Here is a 16466-nt window from a genome sequence, read left to right as displayed (position 1 = left end):
GGACCACAGTGATTAGTGTATCCTATGTTACTCTTTCGTTTTTAAGCCTCCGAAAAGAACTTGAAAAGGCTACTTCCTATCAGGATTACAATTTTTCAAAGGTTCACTTTGCTTGGTCACGTAACAGTCAGTTACCTGCTCCATAAACACGAAAGAAAGTACATTGGACACTATTTGAAAACTTTACAAACTCGTTGCTCATATAATCTAAAAATTATGTACCATTACTTAGCCAAAAGAAAAGTTTTGCTAACACCTGTTATAAAACATACGACCAGTGGCTGAATGTTGAAAGTCAGCTGTTTTACACTTTTTGCCCAAATATCCACAGGAGCCATTTAGTTAATGTAAACACTTTCAATTTAATAGGGCAAATATTTTCCCTATCATTTCATTCTTACCTACCAAGTTTAGCCATTTACTTTGTAACTAGCTTACAGCCACATAAATCAAAGTCATAAACTTTACCTATAATCAGGTATATATCACAGCCCATATTTAAAATACTGTTGGGGCGCCTGGGTGGCTCAGTTGGTTAAGCCTCCGACTTCAGCCGAGGTCATGATCTCACGATTCGTGAGTTCAAGCCCCGCGTCAGGCTCTGTGCGGACGGCTCAGAGCCTGGAGCCTGCTTCGGATTCTGTGTCTCCCTCTCTCTCTCTCTCTGCCCCTCCCCTGCTTACGCTGTCTCTCTCTGTCTCTCAAAAATAAATAAATGTAAAAATAAATAAATAAATAAATAAACAAATAAAACTAAATAAATGTTAAAAAAAATTTTGAATACTGTCAGAATAAAGCCTTGTGCAGTAAGGCACATCTTACCTTATAATTTCTATCCTGATCTACAAATAGAAAACATTGTCATATATTAAATAACAGGTATGGGGAAGTGAAGAAATCTTCCATCTAGCTTCTGGTCCCACCACACCTGTTAATAGTAAGCTAAATATCAAAGAAGACCTCACTCAGTGTAAATCATGACAAATACATTGAGCTCCACTAATATCTAGGAAGCTTCTCTCTTAATACAAATAAAATATCTGTCTTGATTTACGTAAAGAGATGATATTCATTTTAACGAAGGATCCACATTTGGAAAAGAGAAACGTCTGCTCCTCACTGAGAACAGTTTTCCCTTTTACCAATGGTTCCAAATTGTGTCCTGTAAGAAGCAAAAAAAAAAAAAAAAAAAAAAAAAAAATGACTTTGAAGATTATTTTTTCCAGTGCAACTAGTTGTGGGGCCGAGTATAAATGCATCACTCAAATGCCTTAAAGCAGGGCCTCCTTGAAGATAAAAAGGTGGGAAGAAAAATTTGCTTTTTAGTTCTGATTTATTTATAAAATGCAGTAAATTTTCCTCATCGGAGAATATAAAGCATGAAGAAAAAAGAAGCTGCATTCTTATACAACCACAAGCCAGCTCAGATGAAAGGATGTTCTGAAGTACATGATTATTCCAAAAAGGCAATAAAATGTAGGAGACTAATAGACTACAATTTGGTATTTCTTGAGCTTTACAAGCTAACATTTATATGTGCAGGCCAACCTTAATTTGAAAATCTTCCCTTTGCACATTTCTTCACCAGCACTTTTGATAATGATGGCAGTGATCCAACATATATTTATAAGGCTTCACATTACAGGATACTTCATTTGCTGCCAGCGTGGCATCTCCACTGGAAACTCCAAGAAAAAAACAAAACAAAACAAAAAAAAACTTCAAACAAGTCTGAAAAACAGCTAGAAGAGTCTCCATTCCCTTTCCAGCTGGGCTGAAAAACAAGACTTTCAAGCAGCTATAGCCTCCACGTTCATGGCTGCTGACTGGTGCTTAAAGGGAATGCAGTGAGTCAGTCAAAGACACGAAGATACAACTCCGACTTAAAAGGCACTAAAAATAATACCTTTCACCAAGCATGATAAATGAAGGAAATTCTTTGGCCTCTTTTTCACACAGCTGCTAAGACTAGTGGCCTCTGCTAAATTCTTGTAAACAAAGAAAAAAAAAAAAGGTAAATACTGTGAATATCTACACATTTGTTACTTCAAGAATCAGAAAGAAATGTACAGTAAAATGGAAATTAGTATTCTCTCCATATTAGAAAGATGACAAGACTCCTCCATTGATCTACGGATGCAACACAATCCCTGTCAAAACCCCAGGTGACATTTGGCAGAAATTGACAAGCGGACCCTAAAATTCATATGGGATGCAAGGTACCCAGAAGGCAAAACAATCTTGAAAAAGAAGAACGCTGGAGAATTCGCAAAACTTATTACAAGCTGGGTTAATCAAAATCGTGTGCTACTGGCATAAGGATACACATATAAATCAATGGAACAGGATTAAGATCCCAGAAATAAACCCTTAACATCGATGATCAGTAGACTTTCAGCAAGGGTGCCAAGACAAGTCATTGGAGAAATGGCAGTCTTTACAACAAATGACACTGGGACAACAGGATATTCATATGCAAAAGAATAAAGTTAAGATTCCTTCTTTACACAATACACAAAAATTAACTCAAGATAAACCACAGACCTCAATACAAGAGCTAAAAAATAGGAAAGTCTTAGAAGAAAACAGGAGTAAATTTCTGTGACTTTGAGCTAAGCAAAGCTTTCTTAGAAGTAACCAAAGGCATAAACAAGAAAATAAAATATAAACAGATTCAGCAAATTTAAAAAACTCTTGTGCTGCAAGGAATGTCATCAGACGTGAAAGGAAAATCCACAGAATAGGATAAAATACTTGCAAATCATATATCTGAAAAGAGACCTGTATTAAGAATACATAAAGAACTCTTACAGATCCATAATTAAAAAATAAAGAACACACTTTTTAATAACATCAAAAAATAAAGCACCTTTATCATTAGGTTCTTTATTAGAAAATATTTTTATTAAAAAACAAAGAACCTAAAAATAGGGAATGAATCGGAATAGATGTTTCTCCAAAGAGGATGTACAATTGGCCATAAGCACATGAAACGACACTCACTAGAATCGGTCATCCAAAAAATGCACTTCAAAATCACAATGAGATACCTTTACACAACGTCTAGTTTGGCTTATAAATCACAAGACAGATTGTAGCAAGTATTGGTGCTTTTGTTTTGTTCTGTTTTGCATTCACCCTGCGTGGCCTTTGTGTAGCTTCTTGAATCAATATAATTATGTCTTTCATGAACCTGGAAAATTTTGGCTATGACGTAGTAAAACATTTTTGCCTCTTTGCGCTCTTCCCTCCACTTTTGTGACTCAAATATACTTTATACATTGTCCTTGTCTTCCAAGTCCCTGCAGCTCATTTTTTTTTTTTTTGGGGGGGGGGGTTATGTTTTTCTCTCTGGCCTCAGATTGGCTAACTTCTATTAATTTGCACATTCACCGAATCTTCTTGTTCTCCATTCTGTTGTTATATTCAGCCCACATTTTAAATTTCAAATGTTGTATTTTTCACTGTTTTTCACTCCCAAGATTTCCTACTTTCTCACTCATTGCTACCAATTTTTCTTATTGCCCTGAGCACAACTATAATAGCTACTTTAAATTTTTTATCTGATAACCCGGGCGTCTAATTCATCCTGAGGTCGTCTCCATTGATCATTTTCTCTTGAGAATAAACAGGTCATGTTACCTGTTTCTTCAGACGTCGAGTATTTTGGGCTTGTGTCTTTACGAATGAGACACTGTAGAGAGTGTGGATTCTGCTACTTTCCTCTGAATGGTATTAATGGTTAATTTTAATTGCCAGTTTTTAGCAGGCAGTTCACTTGGTTGGATACAAACTATAAATTCTGTCTCCTCTGCAGAAGACAAAAGTTCATATATAAAAGTTCGGCTCTTTCAGTTTTACCTAAGCTGTTTAGAATCTTCTCCAGCCATGCATGTTTCAGACATCAGCCAGAAATATGGGTGGACCAAGATCACACAAAGAATTTGGGGCCCTTCCCTGCTCGCTCACTTTATTTCCTGGGTGTCCCTCCATCTGAGTTTGTCACTGGCTGCCCTGATCTTTCACCTGGTTCTCTAAGCACTAAGACCACAGTTATCGGGGCGCCTGGGTGGCTCAGTCGGTTGGGCGTCCGACTTCGGCTCAGGTCATGATCTCACAGCCCGTGGGTTCGAGCCCTGTGTTGGGCTCTGTGCCAACAGCTCAGAGCCTGGAGCCTGCTTTGGATTCTGGGTCTCCCTCTCTGCCCCTCCCCCGCTCGTGCTCTGTCCCTCTCTATCAAAAAATGAATAAACGTTTAAAAAAAATTTCTTTTACAGACCACAGTTATCGACCCAAATTCTAGCCGTCCCACGTGGCACCAAATGTGGGAAAATGAATGCTATAAAGACGTGAAATTCCCTTTCTTTCTTCCAAGTATGTCCTCCTTTCTACTACCTCTTCATATTGATCTGTTCTCCAAGGCCATCCGGTAGTTGTATTTTATACTTTGTTCACAGCTTATATTTGTGGGAGAATTGGTCTGATAGGAGCTCACTTGCCATAATATAAAGTGGAACCTCCCTTCTTTGTTGTTTTGACTGGTAGGTTACCACTTATTCCGTAGGGGTTCAAATGCCAAGTTTTTGGACAGAATTGCTATTTCTTTTGTCCTTGTCAGCACTTTTTATATACTGCCACTGTAGCATTTTATATACACCATTACAGTTGTTAATTTATACATTTGTCTTTTCTAGGATAATGAAATCTCACTGAGGCTCGGGGAATGGACGATGTGGGGACACAGCTGTCTTCTTCATATTTATGTTAGATACCTTGAGCATGCCATATGCATAGAATAATTCAATATTTGTTTCATAAGCCTACATTATATCATCTAGATAGAACCAGAGCAAACCATGGAACATAAAAAATTCCTCAACCTCAGCACTACTGACACACATGGTCAGATAATTCTTTGTTGTAAGGACCTGTCCTATGCCTTGGGATACATTGAGCAGCATCCCTGGCCTCTACTCACTGGGTCCCAGTGACAATGTCCCCCGCCCCCCAATTCTGACGACCCAAAAATGTCTACAGACGTGCCAGGTAGGCCCTGGAGGGGCAAAACCATGCCTGGTTGAGAGCCACTTGTTCTTTATCAAATTTCATGGAGTGAAAGAAGCCTTAGGTTTCATTTGCTTTCTGGGTGTCTGATTTTCAGACAAGGTTTTGGTCATTGGTAACGGAGAATGACCCGAAAAAGCAATTACCATCCAACTTCTTTGAGAATCCAATGCCATGCATTGCTTATAAATGACTATAATGACTCCACCACCAGGAATTTGCTTGTTCTTACAGTGTGTGTCTTATAGGTGTTTTTGACCTGGAGAGAGAAGACCCAGATAACCCTAAATTGATGACGATGATGATGATGGTGGTGGTGATATGCTTATATTAATAGCTCCTTGCAGTTTAAGAGTTTGGGCACATATCTTCCCAACTAGATATAGGTTTCTAATGGAAAATGTTAAAGAGAAAGTAAAACTATTAAGGGGCCAAACTGATAATTACAGTTAATTAAGACAGTATACTCTGCAGGCTAATTGTACTTAACATGTATAGATTTTTCAGTGTCGAGGAAGGAATATTTTGTGATTACCGAGTTGGAATGAAAGACACCACAATTTGTTTCTTTGGTTCATCAAATGACCTTTGAAAGGCAGCAGAGGAAGAGTAAATTCAGATATGAAAGGAAGAGAAGTCGTTATGTCTTAAAAAGACAAACTACAGAAGGCAAACTGAATGCTATCCAAAATATCAACTGGAAGAATAGTTCATACGTGAATGAGAGACTCGTGGTAGCTAAAAAGTTCTTGCTGCACAGAATGAAAGGGCGACTGGTGAGACTCTCAGCATTAAGGACGTGATGTAGGGCAGATAGAGGTAATTCAGTAATGAAGTCCATGGAGCTACATATGAAAGTAGCTTGGTGTATTAGTTTCGTGCAGCTGCTGTAACAAATTATTAAACACTGAGTAGTTTAAAACAACAGGAATTCATTCTCTCTCAGTTCTGGAGGCCAAAAGTCTAAAGGCAAGGAGTCAGCGGAGCTATACTCCCTCTGGAGGCTCTAGGGGAGAATCCATTCCTTAGCACTTGCAGCTTCTGGAGACTGCTGGCATTCCTTGGCTTGTGACGGTGTCTCTCTCTGATCTATCTTCACATCACCTTCTCCTCGGTGTCCCTTCTCCACTGTTTCTCTTTATTTATAAAGATACTCATGACTGTTTTTAGGACCCACCTGGATAATCTCACCTCAAGATATTTAACTCAGGTACATCAGCAGAGATCCTCTTTTCAAATAAGAACATTCACAAGTTCTGAGGATTAGGATACGGACATACCTTTTGGGGGAGATCACCGATCAGCCCACTACACGTGGGTTGATAAGGTACAGTCTACTTTCTGTTTGGGGGCTCTGATGCTTAGCTCTACATCAAACTTCTGTTCAGCTCTGGCACACAGAAGGCTTCACTTCAAATACACTATATCCAAGAGCCCACTTAAAGTGACATCATCAAGACAGTGACATAAATCATCCCCACCTTCAGTGCCCCTCACCAAAAGACCAACTAGCAACTATCCAAAGACAAGATATCATTGTGAGAATGATATCACACCAAGGGTGTGAATGAAGCACCCACACTGGACCACAGAGACTGGGAAGGATTACATTAGAAAGGTAAGAGGAGTGTCTACACTCTGCATTGTCACCTACCCACCTCAGGCCAGCACGACACTACACCAACAGGGCCACCCTAGTTTCTCCAGTGGAAAACGGGGAGTTCATGATGGACACCCAGGTCCTCCAGTACTGCAGGATGCTTCCCAGAAATCATACTATAGTAATCAAAGCAGTATGATACTGCCATTTAAAAAACCAAAAAAACAAAAACAAAACAAACCCCAAAACCAACCAACAAACAAAAAACAGACCAGTAGAACAGAATTAAAAGCCCAGAAACAAATCCATGCATGTACAGCCAACTAGTATTTGACAAGAAAGCCAAGACTACTCAATGGGGAAATGATAGTCTCTTCAATATAGGGTATTGGGAAAACTGGATATTCACATGCAAAAGAATGAAATTGGGCCTCTATCTCACCCCACTCACAAAAAGTAACTCAAAATGGATTAAAGACTTAAATGTTAGGCCTGAACCTATAAAACTCCTAGAAGGAAACAGGATATAATCTTGACATTGGATTTAGCAATGACTTCATGAATATGACACCAAAAACATAAGCAACAAAAGCAAAAAGAAACAAGTTAGACTAAATCAAACGGAAAAGCTACCGCACAGCAAAATCAATGGTCAAGAAAATGAAGGCAATCTACACAATGGGAGAAAACATGGCAAATCACATATCTGATAAGATAAGGGTTAATATCCAAAATATATAACTCAACAGAAAAAAAGCAAGTAATCCAATAAAAAATGGGCAGAGAAGCAAAATAGACAATTTTCCAAAAGAAGATATTCAAATGGTCAATAGATACTCAAAGGTGCTCAACATCATTAATCATCAGGGAGACGCAAATTAAAACCACAATGAGATATTACTTCAAACCTGTTAGAATGGCTATCATCTAACAGAGATAACAAGAATTGGTGAGGATGTGGGAAAAAGGGAATACACACACACACACACACACACACACACACACACACACACAGTGGAATATTATTCAGCCATAAAAAAGAAAGAAATGCTGCCAGTTGCAAAAACATGGATGGACCCTGAAGGCACTGTCTGTGCTAAGTGAAATAAGTCAGACAGAAAAAGACACATACTGTATAATCGCACTTGTTTATGAAATCTAAAACACCCAAACTCAGAAACAGAGAGCAGATTGGTGGCTGCCAGTGGAGTGGTGGGGGGGGAGTAGAGAAAATGGGTGAAGGTGTTCAAAGAGTACAAACTTCCAGTTATAAGATAAATAATATACAGTAATTAATATATAGTATGTATATTACATACTGTAATTCTGGGGATGTAATATACAGTATAGTTAGCCATATTGTACTATATGTATGTTTGAAAATTGCTGAGAGAGTAAATAGCAAGAAATTGTCATCTCAAAAAAAATTTTAATTATGTGAGGTGCTACCTGTGTTAACTAACTTTATTGTGGGAACTGGATTGCAGTAAATACATATAACGAATCATTACGTTGTACACCTTATCAGCTTCACCATATTATATGTCAATTATATCTCAATAAAGCTGGTGATTTATTTATATCTCAATAAATGAGCCCATTTAAGAGGTAACATCACACCATTATGCTTTGACTATGATGCATCCACATCTTATGATGGCTGGGAAAATTAGACTCCTTGTTCCTACCTTTCATCAATTAGCTCTATGAGGTATGGATGGAAAATTACGGGGGATATGTTTTTAGAGGGAGTTGAAAGTCATTTCTCCTATCAGTGATACCAACTCTAGTATCCAACAGAGTAGATCAACTGATTAAGTCTGAAACGGTACTGAGGTGGTAGGCTGAATAATGGTTCCTCAAAGATATTCATATTTTAATCCCTGGAACCGTAGATATGCTACCTTATATAGCAAAAGAGACTTTGAGATGTGACTAAGTTAAATATCTGAGATGGGGCGATCATCCCAGATTACCTAGTTAGGCCTCAAATGTAATCACAAGGTCTTTGTAAGAGGGAAGCAAGAAGGTCAAAGGACAAACAAGACAATATGAGAGAGGAAGCAATGGAGAAAAGACAATATGACTCAGCGTCACAAACCAAAGAATGAAGACAGCCTCCAGAAGATAGAAAAACCAAGAACAGAGTCTTCCCTGAAACCTCCCTGCAAAACCAGACCTGATGACACCTGGATCTTAGGCCCTAAGTCTCCTTTTGGACTTCCGATCTCCCAAACCATAAAATAATAAATTTGAATTGTTTTAAGACGCCATGTTTGTGGTATAGCAGCGATAGAAAACAATAACAACAAACAAAACTAGTATATATTCAAAATTTAGAACGTATCAAGGGCTGTCTGAGGAACTTAATATGTAATATTTATAATTGCCTTAATGCTATATGGGTAAACAAATAAGTTGGGAATACAACAAATTTTAAAAGTTAAATCAGGCAAAGAAAAAATCCATAGGCTAAATTTTGTTTCAGTCTTTAAGCATTTAAAGTTTTCATTTTTGTTCTTACTTGACTCCTTCTAGGTAATGTCACCAGGTTTAAAAAATGATCAAAAGGGATGCCCGGGTGGCTCAGTCAGTTAAGTGTCCAACTTGGGCTCAGGTCATGATCTCATGGTTCATGAGTTTGAGCCCCGCATTGGGCTCTGTGCTGACAGCCTGGAGCCTGCTTCAGATTCTGTGTCTCCCTCTCTCTCTACCCCTCCCTCGCTCATGCTCGCTCTCTCTCTCAAAAATAAGCATTAAAGAAAATAATAAAAAAATTAAAAATCACCAAAAAAAGCCAAATTATTTCTTCCCAAAGGGCATATTTACACCTAATAGTGGCAAATCTAGATGAGATAGGACCCAGGGTAAAACTGCCCAAAGACTATTCAATTAGTTCCAGATATTCTCCTTCACCAAGATGCATCCCCCCAAATATGCAAATTCTGAGTGCGGTCAAGTGCAAAGAATCAGCACGGTTCTGAATTAAAATTTCTGGAGCTCAACAAATGACTGCTAAGACTTGCAAAGAAAGAAGTGACCAAAGAAAGTGTTAGTTTCTTGAAGGCAAGTTCATAAGACCACAAACAGGCAAAGAAAAGGAGCATGCGATGGCTAATGAGGAATGAGCGGCTGTGGAAAACCCCAGGGCACCCTAGCGATTTTGAAATACTGAAGGAGAATGCCAATGCACAGCTAAGGTGACTTCTCATGGAAAAGTTTTAAGGCCCCATAAGGAAACGTCGCTGCCGAGCATTTCTGCACTGCTCACAGCAAAGACATACATCGCGGGTTTGAAACACAGTGTGGGTGTGCGTGGTGCGAATCCAATTCAACTACACGGGGACAGCGCTCGCTTCAGCAACACGTATACCGAAGTGGGAACGATACAGAGAAGGTTAGCGTGGCCCCAGCACAAGGATGACACATAAAATACACAAAGTGCTTTCCCAAGTCACAGAGATAATCATATAACCACTGAAGCCTGAAAAACAAACATAAATACATCTTTCATAATATAGTGGAAGATAAAAAGAATATTTTTTGAGTTTATTTATTTATTTTGAGAGGGACAGACAGAACGCGTATGCATGTATGTGTGAGCAGGGGAGGGGCACAGAAAGAGAGAGACAAAGAGAGAGACAGACAGAGAGAGAGAGACAGACAGAGAGAGAGAGAGAGAGAGAGAGAGAATCCCAAGCAGGCTCCACACCCAACGTGGAACCCAACACAGGGCTCGATCTCACAACCATGAGATCATGACCTGAGCTGAAATCAACAGTTGGAGGCTTAACCAACTGAGCCACCCATGTGCCCCTACAAAGAGTATTTCCAAGGAAAACAAAATTATGTCTAAAATGGCCATAGCAAACCTGAGAAGATTTTTTCCATTCTTTTTCCTCCTAAAAGAACATCATATTTTGAGTGTACAACAAGTTCATCCGAACTTTTCTTAACTCATTCTTCAAAAATTGCCTAAGACCTACGTGTTTACCATTAACTTATACTAAGGAACAAAGCTATATAAGAACCCTGTCTTTTAAAAAAAAATTTTTTTAATGTTTATTTTTGAGAGAGAGAGCGCGAGACAGAGCGTGAGCGGGGGACAGGCAGAGAGAGAGGGAGACACAGAATCCGAAGCAGGCTCCAGGCTGAGCTGTCAGCACAGAGCCCAATGCGGGGCTCGAACCATGAACTGTGAGATCATGACCTGAGCCGAAGTCGGACACTTAACCGACTGAGCACCCAAGCGCCCCATGAACCCTGTCATTTTAAGAAGACTCCATTAAGTAAAGGGAAAAAATAAAGATAAATACTAAATATTATAACAGATATTTGAACATAGGGTCTTGAGAAACAGAAGGAGAGGCTTCAGGGAGATTTCGTTCCACGCCAGTTAATGGAAGAGATGGGAGGGTAAGACCGATCTCTACTGCCGGAATCTCCATCCTACTCTGGTGAATCAGAACAACCTTCTTAGAAGCCCCTTAGGGGTAAGTGGGCTTATGTGCAGCAACGGTAAAGGTAGAACGAAGAAAGTCAGCAGTTCTCAGCATAATCCTGCCTCAAATAGGATGGCATTGAGATGACCACAGGCAAACACACCACGAGGCTCCGTGCAACCAGGATACTCCAGTGCTAAACCAGCTAGGGATGCTTCTCTTGGTACAAGTAGAAATGCTCCAAAGGGGTTTGGTAACAGTATAAAGAAGTGCTATGAAACTCTCTTCTAACAAGACTCTTTTACGGTCAATGCTTCCCCAGAAGTCTGTGACCCCAGGGCCAGGCTCCAGTCCTGAAGAACCATGATTGGTTTTGAAGCATGTTACGAATAAGAATGAGGAATCTCTTCAACTATCCAAAAATCTCTTAAAAACATGCATTTCGGCTATGAGGTCTACAAATTCCTTGACATCAACAGGATGTGAGTCATGATTCTAAAGAATTGATCCTGGCATCAACCTCCTAGCCTGTATTTTCAGTAACTTAGTCATGTTCTAAGAACTGAGGCAAGAGTCCTGGCAGCAAATTCTGAGATCTACTAGGTCACATACTGCAAAAAACCTAGAAGTATAAAAATGGATCCTCTCTCAGGGCACCTGGGTGGCTCAGTCAGTTAAGCGGCCGACTTCAGCCGTGAGTTCGAGCCCCGCATCGGGCTCTGTGCTGACAGCTCAGAGCCTGGAGCCTGTTTCAGATTCTGTGCCTCCCCTCTCTGACCCTCCCACGCTTATGCTCTGTCTCTCTCTGTCTCAAAAATAAATAAAGGTTAAAAAAAAATTTAAAAAAAAAGATGGATCCTCTCTTGGAGAAACCACAATCTGATTAAGGGGGAAAAATGCAAGAAAAAGAATCATATAGTAGTGTAATATTATATATATTGTGTGACAAATTCTAAGTCTATAGGAATATGACAAATGGAAAGAGTCAGAGAGAGTCTGTATAAGAAAACCAATCTCGGGGCGCCTGGGTGGCTCAGTCAGCTCTCTTGGATGCTCACTCTCTCCCTTTCTCTGTCCCTCCCCTATTTGCGCTCTCTCTCTCTCTCTCTCTCTCTCTCTCAAATAAATAAACTTTAAAAAAAAAAAAGAGGGGTGCCTGGTGGCTCAGTCAGCTAAGCGTCCAACTTTGGTTCAGGTCATGATCTCGCTGCTCATGGGTTCAAGCCCCCCATCAGGCTCTGTGCTGACAGCTCAGAGCCTGGACCCTGCTTCGGAATCTCGGTCTCCTTCTGTTTCTGCCCCTCCCTCACTCATGCTGTCTCTCTCTCTCTCTCTCCCTCTCAAAAATAAACACTAAAAAAAAAAAAAAAAAAAAAAAAAAATCTCAGGAGATCAGAAGATTTGTCTATAAAGTATAAAATTAAGCAATATAGGTAAATGTAATGAAATGTTTAAGCAGTTTAAAGTTTTATATAATAATTATGTGCTAAACTAACTTCTTCCTATAATATAGGCCTATAAATAAATTAAAAGAACTCTACTGCAGCAACTCCAGTTGCTAATAGAAAAGCAACTGGAATATTTATGGTAAAATACAGAAAACCCTGAGAAAGTTATCCTTAAAGATAAAACAGCTACAGTGTATAATGAAGAAAAATTCCTTTAAAATCTTTAAACTCTTTTAAGCTTCAAAAAATCTCAAATCTAATGTTTGTTTTTATGTTTCTTATATTTAAGAAACTACTGATTAAAAGTTCCATATATAAATTATACATCATACAAGCAAAGTTACACATACACACACACACACACCAACCCAGCTTACTTTACAGGCAGGAGTATATCAGTAAATGATAAGGAAAGGCACATTCATCCTATAAAATGACAAAGCCTAAATATATTGAAATAAGTACAGGACCACTTCTTGTAACTAGGGAGAGGAAGAAGGCAATGTGAAGTCATTCAAGCAGAATAATAAGTAAACCAAAGCCAGATCAAAGGAATACAGAAGAAAGGCTGAAACGTGAAGCTGAAATATTTATTTCCTTCAAAACATCATCCATGCCTTGTCCCTGGGCAGTTCAATATTTCAAAGTAGCAAGAAAATATTCTCACTTACATTCATCACTATGCACAAGTAGATCAAATTTTAAGTAGGCAAATTTTCTCATTATTTACCAAACATAAATATCGTATTTATCATTGAGAGAAGGTTTTCTGCTTATCAGAAATGATTTCTAAATTATACAAAATAATTTTAAAATCACGATGGCCACTGCTCAGTACTTCTGGTGGATGAAGCCTGCTACAAGCTATAGCATTTATAGTGCAACCTAATTTTTAATGTCTTCACAAAGGATGAAAAAGAGTGAAAATTTGCTGAGTGTTTATTAGGCTCGTTAGTTTAGAGCAGTTCATGTATTATTTCATTCCATTTTTATCATGATAAAAAAGTTCTCATTTAGTTTTTTTCACAAATGAAAACAAGGAGGTTTAGAAGGGTTAAGTGATTTGTCCAAGTTTACATAGTCAATGGCAGAAGGAGAAATTAAACCAGCCCACCTGACTTCAAGGTCCAAAGTCGTTTTACGACATCATGCTATTTCTTTAAGCCTGAAGACAAGTAGGTCTCCACTATAATTTACCCTCACATAACATTAATATTTTCATGCCAAATCACTTTTAGAACATTTGAAGTTAAAATATTTATCAAGCATTTACTTGACTCCTATTTTATGACAGGATCTATGCTTGGTGCTAGAAATACAAAAATAACCAACACATTGTCCCTGCAGGCAATATAGGAAAGAAGACAAACTCTACACTACTTCCAGTGCCACAAAAGCTACACAATAATATGAACATAATACTCTGAGCAAACAAGGACCAGAGGAATAATTATCTGTGCCTAGGGTAAAATAGAAAAGCTTCATAAAAGGCACATCATTTGGTAAGATCATCACTCAATGTTTTTTTTAATGGTTGTTTTTTTTTTAATTTTTATTTTTGAGAGAGAGAGAGGGTGTGAGCAGGGGAGAGGTGGAGAGAGAGGGAGACACAGAATCTGAAGCAGGCTCCAGGCTCTGAGCTGTCAACACAGGGCCCGATGCGGGGCTCGAACTCGTGAACCACAAGATCATGACCTGAGCCAAATTTGGATGCTTAACCTACTGAGCCACCCAGGTGCCCCCATCACTCAGAATGTTTAAGAGGAGTAACATATATATTTTGTTAACTATATGTATTAAAATGTGGATGGATCTGTAAAAGACATATTGTATTTGATATTTATAAAATATCTTTTATTTTCCTCCTTACCATCATACTTTCCCTGAAAAGAGAAAATCTCCATCAGAAGATTCTTATTTATTTCGAGGGGAAGATGAATCTGGTAAGAGATTTCTAAAGATAAAGTTTTATTTCAGCTATAATAAAGTATGCAACCATTTTTACTGATCATAAAAGGCTATTGATAAGTCCATGAAAGTACATAAGCTGGATTTATGTTAGTTTTCAGATATGTCTTTATTTATAAACATATATCATCCATGTTCCACTGACCATTCCCTCTTGCCTCATACTAAATTTTTTCAAAGGCTCCAGTGATATTCTTAAATGTGCTTAATAAGTTCAGTCACTGCTAATCTGCTACCATGTGGTATTCATTAATTCATTTATTGTTAATATGTTAAGTACCATTATTTGCAAGACACCTTGCTAGATGTTGAGCAGACATCACTGAATTAACCACCTCAGCTTCTGTGCTAAGGGAGCTTCAAGTAGAGCAAAGAAAAAAAGACATCGAATTAATACAAATAAGAACAATGAGGATTCAATTCAATGACCAAAACAGAAATGTAGAGTACTAAGGGTTTATATATAATGGGTGAAAAACCTTACCTAGGAATTAGGATGAAAGAAAGTGATGTCAAAGTTAACTGAACTGTATGTCAATTACACTTCAATGTACACATCAAATGTACATACATCTTTTTTTTTCCTATCAAAAAGAAGAAGCTGACTGAAGGATGTGGAGGACTAGATAGAAAAAAATGCAGGAAAGGGCACTCCCAGCATAAAGGGTAACAAAGCGAGAAGGTGTGAAAGGCAATGACTGTGGTTAAATCATGGAAGAGAACAGGGGTCAAGATACCAATACAAACAACGGAGAGAAAGGGGCCTGGGATGAGGCTGAGAATTATGTTGTCATACTGAAAATACTAGAGACAGAATTTTGGGAGTTTTGTAGAAAAACTACAGTGTGTGAGATGAAGAATAAAACAGATGGGATTTACAGGCATTGCTAAAGAAAAGGTCCGTGAACTTGAAGACTGAGCAACGGAAACCAACCAAACCAAAGCACAAGAAGAAAAATGGAGTAATAAAAAAGAAGCAAAGCATCAGTGACAACTATCAGCAACCTAACGCGTGTGTGTTTGGAGTTTTTAAAGGAAGAGAGGGGTAGGGACAGAAAAATATTTGAAGAAATCATGGCCAAAAGCTTTCCAAATTTAATTAAAATTATAAATCTACACATCCAAGAACTCAAAGAACTCCAAACATGAGATAAAGAAAACTACATGAAGGCACATCATAATCGATTTCTCCCAAAATCAGTGACAAAGAAAAAAAAAAAAAAAGAATCTTGAAAACAGCCAGAAAAAAGAATGTTCCAGAGAAACAAAAATAAGGAGAGCAGCAGATTCATGGTAGAAGCAGCACAAGCAAGAAGACAGTCAGTGACATCTTTAAATCACCAACAATTAAGCTGGATCTATGCCATGAAGGCAAGAATAGCTCATTATTGGATAACCTAATACTACATTTAGTAATGACTACATTACCTAAGTCCAAGATGATCAATAAAATTAATAAACCTCTGGCCAGACTGACAGGGAAAAAGAGACACTACAAATTAACATTACAAGCGAGAGAGGTTTCATCACTACAGATTCTACACATATTAGAAGGACAATGACGCAGTATTATGAAAGAAAGAGAAAAAAGAATTTTAATCCATACTTCCCAGCACATACAAAATTAACTTAAAAAATGGATCAAAATCCCAAATGTAAAACCTGGAACTGTGATCAGGGACCAGGAAAAGATTTCTTAGATGTGACCTCAAAAGCACAATCCATAAAAGAACAAATAAATGCAATGGACTTCATCAAAGTTTAAAACACCAGTTCTTTTAAAGAAACCTTGAAAAGAATAAAAAGGAAAGCCACATACTGGGAGAAAGCATTTGCAAATCGTCTGTTAAAAGACTTGTATCCAATATATACAAAGAATTTTCAAGACTCAATAATAAGAAAACAACCAACCCAGTTAAAAAAAAAAAAAAAAAAAAAAAAAAA

The 16466-nt window shown here is 38.2% G+C and overlaps 1 protein-coding gene and 1 non-coding gene across 11 annotated transcripts in view; one reads left to right on the top strand and one right to left on the bottom strand.

Moving 5' to 3' along the window:
• Positions 1-16466, bottom strand: part of CEP112 (centrosomal protein 112) — a 413298-nt gene that overhangs the window by 252138 nt on the left and 144694 nt on the right. The gene's annotated exons all lie outside the window — the stretch shown is intronic.
• Positions 10013-10113, top strand: LOC125927701 (U6 spliceosomal RNA). Its single transcript, XR_007459394.1, has one exon. It is a non-coding gene; the product is annotated as a U6 spliceosomal RNA (small nuclear RNA).

The sequence above is a fragment of the Panthera uncia genome, chromosome E1, assembly GCF_023721935.1.
Source record: "Panthera uncia isolate 11264 chromosome E1, Puncia_PCG_1.0, whole genome shotgun sequence".
In the NCBI taxonomy this organism is placed as follows: domain Eukaryota; kingdom Metazoa; phylum Chordata; class Mammalia; order Carnivora; family Felidae; genus Panthera; species Panthera uncia.
Note: the sequence above shows the minus strand (reverse complement) of the source record. Positions and strands in the feature narration are given on the sequence as shown.